The following is a 12166-nucleotide window of genomic DNA, read 5'->3' as shown; positions in this document are numbered from 1 at the left end:
ATGTAGAATTATCCCAGGGCCATCAAAACCTGATGATTAGCGCTAGATCCTCCCCGCTACTTCCTACAATGCAATGCAGATTACCCGTTGAGAAAAGTTAACACTTTGTACCAGCTTAGGGGACTCCAGGGTCATGCCGGAGGCCCAGTGGAGTTGGCTGACAAGCCTAGTGGAGTTGGCTGGAGGCCCAGTGGAGTTGACTGGAGGCCCAGTGGAGTTGCTGACAGGCCCAGTGGAGTTGGCTGGAGGCCCAGTGGAGTTGCTGACAGGCCCAGTGGTGTTGGCTGGAGGCCCAGTGGAGTTGGCTGGCAGGCCCAGTGGAGTTGGCTGGCAGGCCCAGTGGAGTTGGCTGGCAGGCCCAGTGGAGTTGGCTGGCAGGCCCAGTGGAGTTGGCTGGCAGGCCCAGTGGAGTTGGCTGGAGGCCCAGTGGAGTTGGCTGGAGGCCCAGTGGAGTTGGCTGGCAGGCCCAGTGGAGTTGGCTGGAGGCCCAGTGGAGTTGGCTGGCAGGCCCAGTGGAGTTGGCTGGCAGGCCCAGTGTAGTTGGCTCGCAGGCCCAGCTGGCACTATTTGATCATTAAAACCCATAAAGTTAGTTTTATATACTGGAACATCTGACAGGTGTATTTACTATGTTACCAAATATCTGCAGTCAGCAACAGAGTAGACTTCCCTGTATATATTACTTTACAAATCAAATGTTAAAAGCAGAACAATATTGATATGTTTCCTTTGTTAGGTCTCCTATGCTGATAATATAAATTAATTTAAAAAGAATAAAGTACTTTTGTATGTTTCCTCCTAAATTCCCTTGGAGGAAATGGGCTCAGCTCCAGAAATCTAATCCAGATTCACCTGCGTTTCAGAACACCAAATTCTGTGTAATTGGTGAAAATTCCAGTGCAAAAAGATAGCTCCTGAGCAAAAAAAAATGTACATGTGGTTTATTTATGAGTGTGACTACTATAGTGCCTACAATTCTGCATTCCCAACTGGAGCTTACAATTTAATGGCCTGACCACAGCGACTGAGATAGACAATGTAGGGTCAGTTTGAGTGTAAGACTTTTGGAAGCTTGACTGGAGCACCCAGAGAAAAGACTGATTAACCACCTTGATAAAAAACCTTCAGATTCTACCTGCAATGCCACAGAAACTTAAGGATAAGCAGTAGAGCAGTGGGGTCACTACATTGCTCTAGATCGGTGGTCTCCAAACTGCAGCCAAGAGGCTGCATGCAGCCCTTTTGCTAGCCTTTATTGATACCAACAATGGGGCAGTAGTCCTGCCACAGACACCAAGAATGAGGCACTATTTCTGCCACTGACACCAACAATGGGGCAGTAGTTCTGCCACAGACACCGAGGATGAGGCACTATTTATGCCACTGATGCTAAAAATGGGGCACCATTGATAGCAACGATGAGGCACTATTTCTCCCACTTATATCTCCTGCCACTGACACCAACAACGAGGGAATATTCCTGCCACTGACACCAACAATGGGGCACACTTCCTTCTACTAATACCAATGATTGGGTGTTATTCTTCCCACTGACTACAAGCACTATGTAATTTATTTACTCCCACTGACCACCAAGCCTGAGGCATTGTTTATTCCCATTGATTCTGGGGCATTTTTTCCCCCACTGGTGACAATTTTGCCATCTGAAGTACAGTTAACTGTCTCTTTGTTTAGACCATGATGTCTTTATTATTAATGGCATACTCAGCCTTGCCTTTTCCCAAATATCTTCAGTGTGTGGTGGGTGAAGAGCACCTTACACAGACAGTATAGTCATGCATTGTGGTGGTTAAAATCCAGTATTGGAAGTCATATAAAATACACAGAACCAACATGCATCTGTGAATGAAAGAAACCCCTCTAGCAGAGAAAACACGTATATGGATAACGTAATATGTTTAAATGTGTGGTTGTGAGAGTATTTCTGTAAATTCATTTGGATTGCTGTTAGATCTAAGGGTGGGCACAAAATTGTATTACAACATAAAATGTGAGACTAAAGTATCTGATGGGATTTGATGAAAAATGACCTGTACAGGATACTGTGACCCATATTACATCTGCATTATCAAATCCCACAAATAGATTTGCATTATTAATATAAGCAACATTCAACGAGTAAAGTAGATGCTATAATTATATACCACGGTAAAGATAAGTATTGAACACGTCACCATTTTTCTCAGTAAATATATTTCTACATATATTTAGAAATATATTTAATGGTGCTATTGGCATGAAATTTTCACCACATGTCGGTAACAACCCATGCAATCCATACATACAAAGAAAACAAAACAAATCAGTTCAGAAATTAAGTTATGTGTAATAAAATGGAATGACACAGGGAAAAAGTATTGAACACATGAAGAAAGGGAGGTGCAAAAAGGCATGGAAAGTCAAGACACCAGCGGAAATCTATCAGTAATTAGAAAGCAATCCTGCCCCTTGTCAGTGCAAATTAATATCAGCTGGTTCAGTCTCAACTGATGGCCTATAAAGAGGTGTCTCATTTCCAAGGTGTCACACAAGAAATATCTTATGATGGGTGAAAGCAAAGAGATCTCAAGACCTTCAGACCCTTATTGTTGCAAAACATACTGATGGCATTGGTTACAGAAGGATTTTTAAACTTAATGTTTCAGTGAGCACTGTTGGGGCCATAATCCAGAAGTGGAACGAACATAATTTCATCATAAACCAACCACGACCAGGTGCTCCTCGCAAGATTTCTGACAGAGGAAAGAAAAGAATTATCAGAAAAATTGTCCAAGAGCCAAGGACCACTTCTGGAGAGCTTCTGAAGAAGCCCACGTGACTCGGTGGGCGAAACACATTACGTCACATCCGGGTGACGCCTGCGCTTGCGCAGTCCCGGCTGACCGGCAGCGACATGCTAGCTTGTTTACCTACGCACTCTGCCTGCATCCTAGTTGGTCTCCCACGATACCCACCACGGGACATTTATCCGGTCGCACCGCTGCAGACTCTGCAAGTTTCTCTACACTATCGGTAAACTGGCCCGCACCGCTGCATACTCTGCATCAGCGATACTTACCACGGCACGCTTACCTTATTACATTGCTGCATACTCTGCACTATCGGAGGATTGTCCTGCACCGCTGCATACTCTGCATCAGCGATACTTACCACGGCACGCTTACCTTATTACATTGCTGTAAACTCTGCACTAACGGAGGATTGTCCTGCACCTCTGCATACTCTGCATCAGCGATACTTACCACGGCACGCTTACCTTATTACATTGCTGCATACTCTGCACTAACGGAGGATTGGCCTGCACCGCTGCATACTCTGCATCAGCGACTAACAAGTGGAAGGTTTGAATACACCTTTCCACAGCTGATTTAATCAACATGCACGCATTCAATTGCTTTTGAATTACCAGCAAGCAGATATCATCTCTATCACACCTTTGTTTTTGGTGTAGGACGGTATCCCCACAACATACGTGGGTTGAAGGTGGTGAGACCATTTTTCTTCACACCAGTCTATTAATGGTTTATACTTTAGCCATATATTATGCATACTCAACATCATCTGAGTTAAGCAGCTGAATATGTATGAATTCTATATTGCTCTCAAATCATCAGTTGATATTGCAATTATGGTTGCATCTGTGAACACTTTATATACTCATAGTAATTCCCTGTCTGGGCTCTGCTATGGGGGGGACTGTTCTGAATAATCTTTGCACTCAGCTACTTTAGGGTGAGCTCATATCCTACAATATCTTCATCATTGGACAATCCTTATTGAATATTGTTCCCATGCATATAGCTAATACCTGGTCTTATCAGGAACCACTGCAATTATGGAACCATTATGGACATATTATTAATACGTCTTTCTCCTATAGCCAGCTTCATGATTAAGTTATGATTGGTTTGAGTCTAGGCTAGTTATATTAGGAGACTACTTACAGATTATTACTATGGTTCCCTGTATGTACCATCATGTTTAAAATTGTTCTTTACTACATATTTACACGACTCCTTTCCCTTTTTCATATCTATGTAGTGCATGACCCCCTACTGGCATAGTAACTACACTGAGGTGCCGGGACTTCTCAGCGCATGGTGTCATCTTTGATGACCACGTCATTTACATCCTTCATTTATCTTTGTGGTGGTGGTGAGGTCTAATATTTTTGGTATTTTTATATGTCTGCTTATATTTACTGCAATAAATGGTTGAATTGGTTTTTCATGTAAGCCGCAGTTTGTCCTCATTGGAACCCCTGACCCTAGGGATCTCTTTCCCTTGGTCTCCCATTTTCTTCCTGAGCTTCAGAAAGACCTGGAATTAGCAGGTACAATTGTTTTAAAGAAAACAGTAAGTAATGCACTGAACCACCATGGCCTGTATGCACGCTCAGCACGCAAGACTCAATTGCTGAAGAAAAAGCATGTTGAAGCTTATTTAAAGTTTGTGCACAACATTTAGACAAACCTCTGAAATACTGGGAGAATATAGTCTGGTCAGATAAGACCAAAATTGAACTCTTTGGATGACATAATACACACCATGTTTGGAGGTCAAATGGCACTGCACATCATCCCAAAAACACCATACCAACAGTGAAGCATGGAGGTGGGAACATGATAGTGTGGGACTGTTTTTCAGCATACGGTACTGGCAAACTTCACTGAAGGAAGGCTAAATGGAAAAATGCACCAAGACATTCTTGATAAAAATCTGCTGCCATCTACCAGGATGATGAAGATGAAACGAGGGTGGACATTTCAGCAAGACAATGATCCCAAACACAAAGCCAAGGAAACTCTCAATTGGTTTCAAAGAAATAAAATAAAGCTGATAGAATGGCCCAACCAATCACCTGAATCCAACAGAAAATCTATAAAAGAACTAAAGATCAGAGTTCATAGAGAAGGCCCACAGAACCTTCAAGATTTGAAGACTGTTTGTGTGGAAGAATGGGCCAAAATCACACCTGAGCAATGTATGAGACAAGTTTCTCCATACAGGGGGCATCTTGAAGCTGTTATTACCAACAAAGTATTTTGTACAAAGTATTAAATACATTTCAGTTAGCGTGTTCAATACTTTTTCCCTGTGTCATTCCATTTTATTACACATAACTTAATTTCTGAACTTATCTGTTTTAGTTTCTTTGTATGTATGGATTGCATGGGTTGTTACTGACATGTGGTGAGAATTTCATGTCAATAGCACCTTTAGAAATAAATTTACAGAGACAAATGGTGACGTGTTCAATACTTACTTTACCCGCTGTATACTGTATGCCTGACAATCATACTGATCTAATTTAATCTTACTATGTCTGACAAGCCAATAATGTCTTCATTATACAAATGCCTACCCCCACCCTCTTTTTTTGTAATAATTTACATGATTTAAATAATGGTACCTGGATAGGTACAAAATAATAGTCCAGTATTTTAGAAAATACACTATTTTGCCAAAAGTATTGGGCCCGCCTTCCAAATCATTGGATTCAGGTGTTCCAACCAACTCCATGGCCACAGTTGTATAGAATCAAGCACCTAGGCAGACTGATTCTACAAACATTTGTGAAAGAATGGGTCAACTCCCATGTGAAAGAATGGGTCACTCTGTGCAATAAGTCCATCCATGAAATGACCTTGCTACTAAATTTTCCACGGCCAACTGTTAGTGGTATTATAACAAAGTGAGGGCAACTGGGAACAACAGCAACCCAGCCACCAAGTGGTAGGCTACACAAAATAACAGAGCGGGGTCAGCGCATGCACAGTGCTCAGAAGTTGCCAACTGTCTGTTGACTCAATAGCTAAAGACCTCCAAACTTCATGTGGTCTTCAGATTAGCGCAACAACAGTGCTTAGAGAGCTTCATGGAATGGGTTTCCATGGCCGAGCAGCTGCATTCAAGCCTTACATCACCAAGTGCAATGCAAAGCGGCGGATGCAGTGGTGTAAAGCACACCGCCACTGGACCCTAGAGCAGTGTAGATGTGTTCTCTGGAGTGACCAATCATGCTTCTCTGTCTGATAATCTGATGGACGTGTCTGGGTTTGGCAGTTGCCAAGAGAACAGTACTTGCCTGACTGCATTGTGCCAAGTGTAAAGTTTGGTGGAGGGGGGATTATGGTGTGGGGTTGTTTTTCAGGGGGTTGGGCTTGGCTAGGGAAGGGAACTCTTAAGGCATCAACATACCAAGACATTTTGGACAATTTTATGCTCCCAACTTTGTGGGAACAGTTTGGGGATGGCCCCTTCCTGTTCCAACATGACTGTACACCAGTGCACAAAGCAAGGTCCATAAAGACATGGATGAGTGAGTTTGGGGTGGAGGAACTTGACTGGCTTGCACAGAGTCCTGACCTCAACCTGCTAGAACACCTTTGGGATGAATTAGAGTGGAGACTGTGAGCCAGGCCTTCTCGTCCGACATCAGATCCTGACCTCACAAATGTACTTCTGGAAGAATGGTCAAACCTTCCCATAGACACACTCCTAAACCTTGTGGAAAGACTTCCCAGAAGTTGATAGCTGCAATAGCTGCAAAGTGTGGGCCAACTCAATATTGAACCCTACGGACTAAGACTGGGATGCCATTAAAGTTCATGTGCATGCAAATTCAGGCGTCCCAATGCTTTTGGCAATGTAGTGTATACATCAATATAAATGGTGCAAATCAAAAGTACAGTTGTGGGTGTGTTGCTCTGTATCTGTTTGGATGGTAGTCAGATAAAGGAGTGTGAATAGGTGCAGAATTGTGATACAATGTAAGTTGTCAACTCCAAGGGTTCAGCTCAAACTATAACTTTGGTTTTAAGTAGAATGTATCTCTTATGTTGTATTACAATTTCGTTCTCATTCACACCCATGTATCTAACAACTTACATAATACAATTCTGTACCCATACTCCTGAGTGCCATACAAATAAATAATGGAACAATATCCAAGCAACCATGCATATTCCTATGGATCACTTATATTTTAATTTTTTTTGCCCTACAATCCTTAAGGGCGCGCTTTAATATTCTTAAATGCATTGGCTATATTTGTTTTATCTGGCTACCAGTAAAGATTGGATCTTAATCACCAAGTCCTCTGACTCTTCATGCAACTTGTTCCACCAATTACACTTTTCTGAAGAACCAGTAACCACGCTGGTATCTATCAGAGTTGAGCAGTAAAAGATCTATTCAACACTGAACACATCTCATCCTCACCACTATGCGTTCAGGCCCTGGATACCATTGTAACTGTAGTTCAGCATCACCACACACTATTTATATTACTGGGGGTATAGAGACAAGCATTCTTGAATGGGGTCACCATGGAACACAGCATTGATTTCTGTCTCTGCTGTGCACAACACTACTGAAGTAGAAGCTGCAGTGTGTTCTATATCTAGTCTAAGGGCTATCTTGCAAACCATTTTGTGCCACCATTGATGTTTTGAATTGATATATAGTCAACTCATTAAGATTAATGTTCCATATCTATGATATGTAGGTTAAACAATTCATGACATCAGACTTTGGTGAAATACCAAGCTTTCTTGAGTGACGGTGCAGTTACTCTTGCTTAGCAACTTGGCAACAGCAGCTGCAGTGTCATTCAAGGACACTTTTCAATGGGCCTATGGGAGGAGAGGGGGATTCAACACTGGTGTGCTGTGAGGTCACCCTCCGCTTACATAAGTCCTGCCCACGCAGCATCACACCGCTGCTCTTCTTTTCAGACAGAAAGTGAGGCAGCCAGCCTTAGCACAAATGTAAATGAGGGAGCCTGCCTGAAACTGTAAGCCCTATATTAGAAGATGAGGTTTGTGTGGTGAAGGTCCCTGGAGTGGGGGGTTGTTTGGAGAGGCCCTGGAATGGGGAAGGGGGTGTGCAGAGGAGTTAATGGACTAGGAGAGCAGCATGTGCTGTAAAGGCTCTGGACTAGGAGGGGGGTAAGCAGAAGAAGCTGTGGACAAGGAAAGGGGAATGTGTGGAGGAGGCTGTAGATTAGGAGAGGGGAGTGTAGAGCTGAGTTCCTGACTAAGAAAGGAGGTGCCTGCCCCAGACTAGGATATTGGGTGTCCGAAGGCTCTGGGTTAAGAGAGGGGGAGCATAGATGCTCTGGACTAGGAAAAAGGTAAGATGGGTAAGAGGGTGTCTGTAGGCCCCAGACTAAGAGAGGGGGTGCCCGAAGGACTAGTTTAGGTGAGGAGGAGCCTAAAGGTCCTGGACTAGGGGAGGGCATGCCTGGAGGTTCCAAACTAGGTTCTTGCAGGCCCTTGACTAGAAGAGGGGGTGACTGCAGGCTCTGGACTAGGAGAGGGAGTGCCTGGAAGCCCTTAAGTGGAAGAGGGGGTGCCTGAAGGCCCTGAACTAGAAGAGGGGATGCCTAAAGGCCCCTGATTAAGAGAGGGTTACAAAACTCTGCTTTGGCCTCATCTTGAGTATGCCGTTCAGTTTTTGTTATCAATCCCGAGGAAGGATGTGCTGGAACTGGAGAAAGTCCAGAGAGGGGCAATAAAGCTAATAAGGGGGCTGGAGGACCTCAGTTATGAACAAAACTTATTCTCCCTGGAGAAGAGGTGCTTTAGAGGGGATTTGATTGCAATATGCAAATCTTTGAATGGTGGCCCTAGCATTTAACTTAAGGTCTCTAAAGAAGACAGGTGGACAAACCATGAAGTTGGACAAGAGGCGGCTCAATCTTAAATTGCGCAAGGTGTTGTTTACTGTTGGATTGATAAGGATGTGGAGCTCCCTTCCACAGTTGGTGGCGTCAGCAGGGAGTGTAGATAAATTTAAAAAAAATTTAGATGTGTTTTTAGTGAACACAATGTACAGTGCTATAGAAAATGGTACTCATATAAATACACACACACACACACACCTACACACCTTTATTCAATCTTACCAGCTATGTACCTAGGTGTAGCTATGTACTAATGGGCTCTCAACACACCTCAATACAACGCACATGGGGTATTCACATCTGTGAGTTAAGATGCGCTCTAGCACAGCTGTATCGTTTTCTACTGTATATGTGAATTGGTGTGCCATTTAGAATGAATGGCAATGTAGCACAAAGCACATAAACCCACATAATATCACAATGGAAAAGTGTGAATCTGCCCTAAAGCTTTGTCCACATGGGTGCTTATATGATATCTAAGTCATGTGAACAAAACAGTTGGAGTAAACCTCTCACATACATCCTTTAGGATTTATTTAGGATAGTTCTCCTGGGACGTACGGTCACGTTATGAGCCTCACCAGATGCAATGGTTTAACTGGACTGGACTTGAATATCCATATACACCAATCTAAAGCTAGCCATAGAATGACAGACAAGGAGGCATTTGCCTGTCCCCTATAATGCCAGCCTGGCTCACATGACTCACTCTTTGGATGGGAGCGTGGAATGTGCAATTAACACCTTTGTGTTCTAATTAGGAGAAGAAAGGATTGGCCAGGAAAGGTCACACAGAGCTTTTCCAACCTACTAGAAAATCTTAGTGAACAATAACAAGTTGTTCTGAAATTTGGAGCTGCACATTTTTGCCATCCCACGTGCAGTGCTCCAGGGCCCAATCCTTATCCATGTGTCTTATGTGATCAGATTTGGGTGAGATTGAGCTGTTTATGGCCAGTGGCCATCCTTAGGAGTTAATATACTTTCCATCTATTCTCTCAGCATGTAGCAACTCCTCTGCAGCACAATACACGGTGTGTATTTACTGCCAGATTAACCCGCATATCCCACCCCTTAACCACGGATAATAATGAGCTAATCGCCCAGCTCTGGACTATATATATCTCACAGCAGCATGTCCACTGCTTACACTGCACTTCTTAAGCCGACTTTCCTAAATATTGTCTTGCATTCCCCTATCAGTATGTAGATGTATAAAGCCTAGTACACACGATCAGAAAATTGTACAAAAAATACCGCTTTTTGAAGCGATCGTAAAATAATCGTTAGTACAAAGTTTTCATCCCATATTATTTGAAGGGACAAGCACAAACATTTTTCTAGTACAATACCTGATCATATGATTTTCATTTAACTGGTACAGTTTTCGTCTGAAAATATACAAATACATCACTTCCGAATTTTCATTCTGTGATACAAGAATTTTCATAACTTTAGTAACCTCTTCACTTTTGATATGAGACTAGCATGCAAAAAAAAACAAAATGGACGATCATTCGTCCAATATTCTCATCGTGTGTACAGGGCTTAAGAGACCCTGTGGAACTTGGAACCCAAGAAATCATAGATAGGAAAACCAAAGACAGATAATAGTGCCTATCTACAAAGTTTCTGAAAAAACATGATACTCTAATTTGAGGAATACTTAGTGGTCTCTTATATCTGACTTACATCTAAGTGTACCAAGAAAACACGCATTAATAAAAGCATTGCAGTGCATGTTACATACATCAACACATTGTAGTGCTATTTAGCAACCCAACACAACTAAGGCAATGTACATGTAGATCGCAGCATATTGGGGTGCGCTGAGCTCAAAATGTTGTGGTATGTCCAGGGGCGGACTGACAACTCATGGGGCCCCCGGGCAATAGGGGATCATGGGGCCCCTGTGCCCTTGCCCAAACTCAAAAAAGCCTATGAAAAAGGTACCAGGGGCATCTCATGGGGCCCCCTACTGACCCTGGGCCCTCGGGCAGTGCCCGAGTTTCCAAATGGTCAGTCTGCCCCTGGGTATGTCCGATATTTGGGACATTTTGGTGCATTGGCATCCCACTGTTAGTTTTTAAGGATCTTTCTTAGTTCAGTGCATTTTAATGCTCATTAACGCACTGTACAAATGGGCCCTTAAAATATTGACTAGGACCAATGAGGAAGCTTCAAAGTGTACCTGTCTATGCAAGTTGTGTATGGAATACACCATACTCATGGCTCGTTCACATCAAGGTGCAGAGACACAGTTTTTCTGCAGGCGTTCTGCAGGGGCACAATGAAATCAATTGTTCTCTATGTGTCCTGTTCACACCATAACACTAGTATTACATGCAGATTTGTCTGTGCAGGAATCTGCAATGTGTATAAAACTTATTGAAGCGTGTATTAAAATTGATGTAAACTGATGTCTCTGCAAGTGTAATCTGCATGTCAATTTCCATCAGTCTTTCTGCATGGTGTGAACGAGGCCTTAACTGGCACACACTTATAAAAAGGCCTCCAAACTACAGCAATGATATGAAGATATCTGACGGTTATGTGTTTATGTGTTATAGTGCTACTAGACTAATATGGGGACTGGTAGATTAAACAGCCCTAAGAAGCATTTCTCTCCAGTTTATTCTGCACATACACAGTGCAATGTGTCCACATTCAATAAGCAATGCAGAATACAAGCAATATGCAAAGTACAGTACCTCATTACAAGCAATTGAAATAAATATGTTATCCATCCCAATGCAGAAAATATAGTTGCTGTGCTTTATTTGATTGTGTATCATCACTGCACGCTACATTGCAATCAAATACCTCAACATGCGCAAAATGTTCAAAGCAAAGGTTAAAAAGTTTGTTTTATGAAATCCTGTAAGAACATTCATATTGTTATCAGCTTGGTAAAGAGTCAGGCTTGAGCTAGCATGAACAATTTACTAAACGATACAGTTAGAGGGTATTGGTCTCCAATAAAAGAACACTTGGAGATACAGTAGTTCGTTCATTAGATACCATGAGACGTTTTCACTGACTGCCCATGTCTATATGAACAGTACAATGTAATGCTATGTTCACTATAGACATGGCTTCACCCTGGATGCAGCCATTGGTGGGTAATCATCCCCAGCAGAGTTCTTCAAACTATCTAAACAATAGGCCGGTTTACTGTCCTTCAGACTTTAGAGGGGCTGGACTGTGGCCAGTGGGAGTAAAAAATGCCCAGGCATCAGCGGGAGGAATGTTCCCCAAGCAACAGATAAAGGTAAACAAAGGGCCACATTTGGCCCACAGTTTGGAGACCACTGATCTACAGCAGACTTTCTCAACCTTTTATTACCACAGAGAACCCATAAAATAATTTTTAGATTTCATAGAACCCTTACTAAAACTAGTTCATTTAGGTCAATAGGAAAAATTCCACCTACATTGGTAGGAATAGTACCACCC

The 12166-nt window shown here is 42.7% G+C and overlaps 1 protein-coding gene across 1 annotated transcript in view; it reads right to left on the bottom strand.

The window, feature by feature from the left end:
• The window catches only part of PRPH2 (peripherin 2), a 31436-nt gene that overhangs the window by 17812 nt on the left and 1458 nt on the right, over window positions 1–12166 (bottom strand). The window lies entirely within an intron of this gene.

The sequence above is a fragment of the Staurois parvus genome, unplaced genomic scaffold, assembly GCF_062004578.1.
Source record: "Staurois parvus isolate SC_StPar_1 unplaced genomic scaffold, SC_StPar_1.0 ptg000192l, whole genome shotgun sequence".
NCBI classification, from domain to species: domain Eukaryota; kingdom Metazoa; phylum Chordata; class Amphibia; order Anura; family Ranidae; genus Staurois; species Staurois parvus.
This window is presented reverse-complemented; position numbering and strand designations above follow the sequence as displayed.